General features: G+C 36.1%; 1 protein-coding gene across 1 annotated transcript in view; it reads left to right on the plus strand.

The window, feature by feature from the left end:
• The window catches only part of SGCZ (sarcoglycan, zeta), a 718,425-nt gene that overhangs the window by 168,523 nt on the left and 540,998 nt on the right, over window positions 1-8,904 (plus strand). The window lies entirely within an intron of this gene.

Below are 8,904 nucleotides of genomic sequence, written 5' to 3' on the forward strand. Positions count from 1 at the left end.
AATGCCCACTTTTACATTTACAACCTTCACAATCAGTCCTAGTAACAATTATTCACCCTTGCATCACAAGAGACCTATCCGCATTTCCTTTAATCAGTCCCCGCCTAGACAGATTGGATACTACTCAGTGGAGATTCTACCTTGCTCCAAGCTCTCTGGATCTAAGTTCCCTCTTGAAAGATTGTAAGCCAGTCACTTCTTTCCTATGTAGCCCCCCCTCCCCATTTTGGATAGTCAATGTCCAAGTTGCCCACCCCTGTCTACTTTGTGTATGCTCACAATTGCTTTTATGCTTGAGCCTATTTATTACTGCTGCCACTGTGCCAATCCATCTTGTTGGAGTTTACCTTTTTGCTGCTGACTCTTCACTTTACCAAGCATGATATTCTTCTCCAGGGCCTGGTCCGTCCTTATAATATATCCAAATTATAAGAATTGAAGTCTCACCATTTTGGCTTCTAAGGAGCATTTTGACAGTACTTCTTCCAATATAGATGTTTTATACTTCTGGCAGTCCATGGACTTTCAATATTCTTCTCCAACTCCACAACTCAAATGCGTCAATTCTTCTGTGGGCTTTCTTATTCATTGTACAGCTTTCACATACATAATACCATGGCTTGGGTCAGGTGGACGTTGGTTCTCAAACTGATATCTTTGCTCTTGAACACTTTAAAGAGGTCTTTTGTAGCATATTGGCCTAATGCAATACGTTGTTTTATTTCTTGACTGCTTCCGTGAATTTAGAGTGTGGATCCAAGCAAAATGATGTTATTCGTTGTCCCAGTTATGAATATTTTCATTTTCCTTACATTGAATTATGATGCAGTCATCCCCAATGATGACAACTCATATAATGAAATCAGCTCTATTATGAGAACTGTTATGAGCAGCCATTTAATTGAAAGGGTTGTGACCTGCCTCCAATGTATATGCATGCTTTGACAAATCTTACTTGCATTACTAAGTCTGGTTCATTCATCTGGCTGGTCATCTGACATCCAGTGCTTTTGTGTTCTGCAGAATTGCCTGTCAATCCTGGGAGTTGTTATTTTAATTGCTGACCTTGGATCCATCCACTTCTGTAGCCAGAAATTTGCAATCTGACCTGCTGATCTTAGGTTTATCAGCCTCTGCAGTTATGTGAGACAGAAAAAGCATCCAATCTGACATCTGACCCACACACTTGAACTTGCTAGCTTCTATAACTGTGTGAGCCATTTTCTTGGGATAAATCTGTGTGGCATTGTGGGTTAATGCATTGGACTACAAAGTTGGTTTGAATTGCATGGTTGGTGGTTCAAATTCACTAGCCATTCTTTGGAAACCCTATACAGGGCCTCTATGGGTTATAACCGACTTGCTAGCACTTAACAGCAACAACATATATATAGATGTGGCCCTATAGGATAAGTACTGGGCTGTGAAACACAAGGTCGGAAGTTCAAACACAATTACATCCAGGATATCAATGGTAATGTGTTTCATTTCATTTTTGACAATTTCTAATTTTCCTATTTTCACAGCAACAGGCAAGCCACCATAATATGACAAACTAACAGATGAGTGGTAATATTTTTTGATATATTTTAAGAATAAAAGTTTCTAGTATTTTGTAGCAATACTTTATGAGTCACCCTCATATAATATAATGTATTGCTGTGAGATTTAAAATTGGTTTCCCTTTTACATTATTTCTATCACCATTAAGAAAACTCTTTTTAAAAATCAGGAGATTGAGTGAAAAAGAGTAAAATTAGTGGGTAATAGAGAGTATACTTTCAAAAAAAGAATTATTAAGAGTAAAATTAAAACCATTCAGCACTGTTTAATAGTCTGGGTTTTTAATAAAGAACATGGATGTAATAAATAGGATAAGATTAATATAATATATACAAAGGACATCTTAGAAAGGATTAATGATAGTAAATGAACAATTTATACTTTAATACAAATCAATTTTGTCCTCAATCTAATGAATTGTGAAGCAGAAAAAAATAAGTCATCCTGCAATAATTATATTTGGGTTGAGAAATCACTATGAAAATAAATATCAGTCATGTCAATATAATGGTTGGGCATGAGACAGTAAATTAAATATATAATAATGTATGTTCCAATAAATTTATATGAATGCCTACTAATTAAGCTTTGATTACAAGTTTAAAAGTGGTGATTTATATATTACTGAAAACAAAGTTTGCCTTAGTTTATTATAAATTGGTTTAATATTGTCATTGTTGTCTAGTACCATTGAGGTGGTTCCAACTCTTAGCAAAATCACAGGATTTCCAAGGAGCAACTGGTGGGTTTGAGCCCCCAACCTTTCAACTCACAGTACAATGCTTATCCTACAGCACCACACCAGGCATCTTAGATAATACTAGAGGACTTCAAAAAGTTCATGGAAAATTTTCATTATCTTTCAGTTCCATTTTTCCAGAAACTTCTTAAAAATCCTCTTATGTTAATTACCTACTAAGTAAACTCACAATTGTTGAATCAATCCCACCTCATAGTGAATAGAATTGCTTCATAAGGTGTCCTGGAAGGCTGATTGCTTCATCTTTCTTCAATGGATCAGCTAGTAGTATCAAACTGCCAAACTTTAAGTTTGTAGTCAAATGATAAACCCTATGTATCACCAAGTCTCGCTATTAATTACCTGCTATTGTTGTTATTAAACGTTGTAAAGTCAGTTCCAACCTATAGCAACTTTGTATAGGGTTTCCAAGGAGTGGCTGGTGAATTTGAGCCATCGACCACTGAGTAGCAGTCCAGTACTTATCCTACAGCAAGTATGACAGATGGGCTGACTTTAAGCAACAGAAATTTGTTGCTTCAGAGTTATCAACATAAAACATCCCAAATCAAGTAATCCTGGAGACACAGTGGGCAAGTGATCTGCTGCTAACTGAAAGGTCAGTAGTTCAAACCCATCAGTGGCTCCTTGGGGTGAAAATTTGCAGTCTGCTTCCATAAAGAATACAGAATTTGATGCCCTATAGGGAGTTATATGCTGACCTATAGTTTGTATTATGAGTCAAAATCAACTCAATAGCACAAAACAATTCAAATTCATGTTGTCAATAGGACAATGTTCTTTCTGAAAAAAATCTAAGGGGCAAGATCCTTTCTTATCTCTTTCAGCCTCTGCTAGCCCCAGAAATACATTGCTATGTAACTGTAGCATAATTTGCTCATCACATGGCTGTCTTCCTGCTATATGTGTGTGTTTTTCTTCCTCTTTTAAAACAACACTTGGATTGGATTAGAACTCACCCTACTCCAGTACAACCTCATATTAACTGAGAGCATTATAAAAGAACTTATTTCCAAACAAAGTTACATTCACTCTTACCAAGAATTGTTGTTGTTAGACGCCATTGACTAGTTTCCAATTCATAACAACCCTTTGTACAACAGAACTAAACTCTTTCCAGTCCTCTGGAAATTAAAACAAGTCCCTGAGAGACAAAATATGACCTTGAGTTTATCCTACCTGAATTTAGAGACCATCTCAAGAAAAGATTTGATGCATTAGGTACTAATGGCCGAAAACTAGTGGAGTTGTAGGATGACATCAAGAATGTCAAGCATGAAGAAAGTGGAAGGTCATTAAAAAGACAAAAAAGAAAGAAAAGCACAAAATGGATGTCATAATAGACTCTGAATGCAGAGTCTCTTGCTCTTGAAAACAGAGATGCTAAAGTGACTAAAAGAAATAATGAAGTAAAATTGCTAAACAGAAAATTTCAAAGGGCAACTCCAGGACACAAAATCAACATTATAATAAAATGTGCAGAGTCCTGGAGTTAGAAACCAAAAGGGAAGGAAATGCTTAGCATTTCTCAAACTGAAAGAACTGAATAAAAAATTGAAACATTGGGCTGCCATATTGAAGGGTTCTACAGGCAAAATATTGAATGATACAGAAAGCATCAAAAGAAGAGATGGAATGTCCAGAGTCATTGCACCCAAAAGAAATGATGTATGTGCAACCATTTCAAAAAGAAGCATACGCCCAAGAACCTATGGGTTTGAAGGAAGAAGTTGAAGTTGCACTGAAGCATTGGCAAGAAGCAAGGCACCAGGTTTTGATGGAATATAAATTGAAATGTTTCAGCAAACTGATACAGGATTGGGAGTGCTCATTCCTCTGTACCAAGATAATAGGAAGACATCTGGATCTGAATGAAACTGATTGTAAGCAATGCATATTTTTTTGTACTCCATATAAAGGTGTCATAATGGAAATTTGAAAGTCATTGAAAAATATCACTAATATCTCATACAAGTACAATTTTGTTGAAGATAATTCAAGAACTGTTGGAACATCAAATTGGCAAGAAGCTTCCAGAAAATCAAGTTGGATTTAGAAGAGGATTTGAAAGAGGGATATCATTGCTGACTACAGATGGATTTTGACTGAAAATAGACAAAAACAGACAGATTCTTGCTATGAGTCAGAATCAGTTTGATAGTATAGAATTTGGTTTTGGTTTATGATTGCTTCATTTTTAATTCAAATATGGATTAATTGAAATATATCCCATTTCTATGTCTTGGTTATTTTCTTACACATTTTTTACATTTAGCAAAATGTAGTGTAGCCATGACTTTTTCTGAAAGCACTCATATTTTGTACAAAAATACTTAAACTATTTTTTTCATCTTAATGTCTCAACAATTATTATTTAATTTTGGAACATATATGATTGAAAACTGGTATTTATGCATAAATGAATCACAAACACTTGTTTAATTTTTTTTAATTATTTAATTTTTTTTCTTTTCCATTAATATCCAAAGGACTCAATAAATCTGTATATTTTTCCCTTGAATTTCACTTAAATTATGGAAAATCCCTACTTCAGGACACTGTAAAAGCACTTTTCTATTAAAAAAATATATAAGTAGCAGAAAGTTTTTTTAAATCTTCAAGAACTCCATTAAGCACAATTTTACAAAATATTATTAAATGAGCTAAGAACTGAATAACAGTGATTTTGTTGAAGTGCATTCCTAATTTTAAGTGCCTACTCTAATCAGCATTTCCAGAAACAATAACTGCAAAGTAGGTTTCCAGTGACATTAAACCTTTCTATTTCAATTTATTTTTAATTTTGGAAGTATTTTGAGGGGAACAAATTTTACTAAATGTTTCAAATGTTAACACATGTATTTGTTTACTTACCTTTCACACACTGCCTACAAGGTTCTGCTTCCAAAAAGAACCTAAAAGTACAATATTTTAAAGAATTCTTTGCTAAACTTATTGCTGTGTTTAAGAAGCTCTGGTGGCCCAATGGCTGTTAACTATAAAACTGTGTGTTTGAAACCACCAACCCCTCCATGGGAGAAAGATGGGAAAGACTGCTTCTGTAGCCTCAGAAACTCTAAGGATTTATAGTCTTAGAAACATTAAGATGTTTATACCCTACTGTTGCTATGAGATGGAATCAATTTGAAGACAACAGATTTGGTTTGGTTTGGTTTTATGTTATTAAAGCAGGTTTATGATTCGAGCATGTTCATTTTGATAGCAATGATATGAGGTATCATAGCACACTTTTAATCTGCTATTCTTACACTAAACCATTTTTCAATGCCGTGATTTGTAGATAGTATTGTTATTCTTGATATTAGCAGTTGCTCTCGAGCCAATTTTGGCTTATAGTGACTCCTTATACTTAAGTGACTGGTCCTGACTCATCTTCACATCCTTGGTCCTCTAATCCGTTGTTTGGGCTATGCTGTATTTTGAGCGTCTTCCAGTTGAGGTACTTATTTTCCAATATTGTCTGTATTAGACAACATTGTTGTGAACCATTGAATTTTCAGTTGTTATGTGCCATGGAGTCAGTTCCAACTGTACAGGGTTTTCAAGGCTGTAAATCTTTATGGGAGCAGAAAGCCTCATCTTTCCCCCGTGGAACAGCTGGTAGTTTCCAACTGCTGACCTTAAGGTTTGCAGCCCGATTCATAACCACTTTCAGTAGGAAGGTAAAATTAATGACTTAAAATAATTGTTTGTGTGTGTTTTGCTACTTTTGTTTTGTTATTCTCTTCTGATTCATTTTCAAGTTCTAATATGTAATCAAAGTATTGTAAGCACTTATCTGATACTAAAAATTAAAATGTCATGGAACCCAACTGCTATAAAATGTACAAATTCAAACCATGTCAGCTCTTTTTCATGGGTTATGAATTGAACATAAAGTCTAGGTTAAAAATCTAAAGACAATATGAGTCAGAACAAATCTCACTAGAGAAAAGTTTCATTTATTTAGCATATTTTTTTTTTTTTTTTGAAACTACAAAGTTCTAGGAGTTTCGGCTATATCAGAAAACAAAACAGATCAAAGGAAAAATTCTGTTCTACTAAGGCTTACATTCTATTTGCAGAATAACTGTATAAATTGATGTATGGGACAGATTCTGGAGTTAATATGTGGGGTCTTTTAAGGACCACAGGGGATGATTAAGCAGGTTGAGAGATGACAGCCCTTTGGATGAGCCAACAGACTACAATTACTCCCTGCACTTGCTCTCCTGTTAGCGTAGTTTGGCTTTAGAACTCTTCTTCTGAAGAGTAATGCTTTGTTTAAATAAGCAACAGGCCTAAAGAGGTACAGTTTCAAACTAACAATCCAGGGCCGGTGACCTTCCCCTCTTTGAAGATTAGGTGAGAAATTTTGCATTGTACTCTGTACAGTACTATATGTTGTGGTTGCAAAGGGCCATCAAGTCAGTTCAAACTCATAGAGACACTGTATGTAGTTTGCAAGTAGTGGCTGGTGGGTTTGAATGACTAACCTTGTGATTAGCAATCCAGTGCTTATCCTATAGTGTCACACCAGGATTCCATATAAAACCCCTGAAATATAAAACTGTGAATGAGAAGATCTTTTGGGACCTATGTGCAGAATATAAAGAGGAGAACCTGTGGACCTCTTCCATCCTGTCTAGAAAGCTTTTGAGACAAGGGAGGACCACCCATCATGGAACTTTTCCTGTTATACACTGTCTGTTGTCTCTGAGTAATTCGAATCGCTTTCACTATTACTATGTGTTTCTTTTGAACCGTTTGATCAGGGTAAATGGATGTAATACTCATGGAGTGCTTGGTATCACTTTGTGTAATTCTCAACCTAGTACTCTGGTAATGGGATCTGGAGTTAGTCTCTATGGCAACATGCCTGTGCAATGCACAGATATTTATAGAGGAAATATGATTTTAGTGCACTAGACAAAAGAAGAGATGGGTAGAAAGATCTGCCTTTACCTTTGTAAGATCTTGCAATTTAGTTGAAAATGGAATAAAAGCTAAGGAATCAACATCACCAGCACGGACTATAAAAATACTTAATCTAATATCAAAATGAAATCCAGAGATCCAATGAATATATCTCACTATATACTCTTTTTTAAAAATTGTATGATTGTGCTTTTATAAGACAGTATTAGGTATACATACAGAAAACAACATTCATTGGTGGTTACCAAGGATAAGAAGTGGACCACTCTGTAGATAGTTGTTGTTGTTGTTGTTAAATGCTGTCAAGTCGGTTCCAACCCATAGAGACCCTCTAGAGGGTTTCCAAGGAACGACTGGTGAGCTTGAGCCACCAACCTTGTAGTTCAAACTGACTGTGTAGTCTAGCGCATTAACCCACAGTGCCACACTTGATATTTTTTATAATGGGAAAGACAATACCAAATGTGGGTGAAGTGTGCACAACTTGATTAAGGTAAATAATGACACTAAGAAGTACAAGGGAGTCTTAAGCTGACTTTTCTAGAGAAGCAAAACCAGTAAAACATATTAGTGTGTGTGTGTGTGTATGTATGTATATATAGATAGAAAAAGAGATAGGTTCAATATCTTACAGTTGTAGAGTCTGAGATCCCAGCAGTAGTGAGAGAATCCACCCCATTTGTCCATTATGTTGGGAGCAGACGAAATCCCCAGGGACTCATCCCTTTAATTGATTGACTGCTCATAGTTGCTCTTTATAGAGGTAACTATGCCTGTATTCTGGAGTCCTGATGTGGCGCTGTGGGTTAATGCACCAGACAGCAAAGCCGTTTGAACTGTAAGGTTGGCGGTTCAAGCTCACCAGCTGCTCCTTGGAAACCCTATACAGGGTCGCTTTGGGTCAGAACCGACTCAACGGCACTTCACAACAACAACAATGCCTGTATTCAATTTCACTACCATGGGAATAAGCAAATCCCAACTGCTAAATCTCTGGAAATCCTGGCCTAGTCAAATTGACACAGAATCCTAACCATTATAGTCCAATCTTGTCAACTAGAGGAGCTCTGGTAGTATAGTGTTTACGAGTCAGACTGCTAACCTCAAGGTCAGCAGTTCAAAACTATTAGTGGTTCCGTGGGAGAAAGATGAGGCTTTCTGCTCCCGTAAAGGTTTACAGCCTCAGAAACCCTATAGAGAGTCGCTGTGAGTTGGAACTGACCCTACGGCATAGCACCACCACCACCTTGTCAACTGGAAACCTATAAACTATATGCATAATCTCTAAGTAAAGAAAATCGTAAAGTCATATTTGCACCTAACATGATATAACTAAAACATACAACTGAAAATGCACTGACCCCATTTACATTGTACATGTCAAAAATGAACAAACCAAAAATATTTGACACACACATACAAAACAAAACAAAAAATTAATTTAAATGTCCAAAAGGCATTCTTCAAGCCAGCCTCCTGGCCATAGGCACAGAGCCTTATTCAGTCCATTGGCTTAGAATCCATAGCTGCCCTCTCAGATGTCGCTAATTTCCCAGTTAGGGATCCCACGCTCCACTCATGCTCTTCCTTAACCATGGTCTGGGATCATCTGTTTCTGAAATGAATGATAACTACTCACCTTT

This window comes from Chrysochloris asiatica, unplaced genomic scaffold (assembly GCF_000296735.1).
Source record: "Chrysochloris asiatica unplaced genomic scaffold, ChrAsi1.0 scaffold00011, whole genome shotgun sequence".
NCBI lineage: Eukaryota > Metazoa > Chordata > Mammalia > Afrosoricida > Chrysochloridae > Chrysochloris > Chrysochloris asiatica.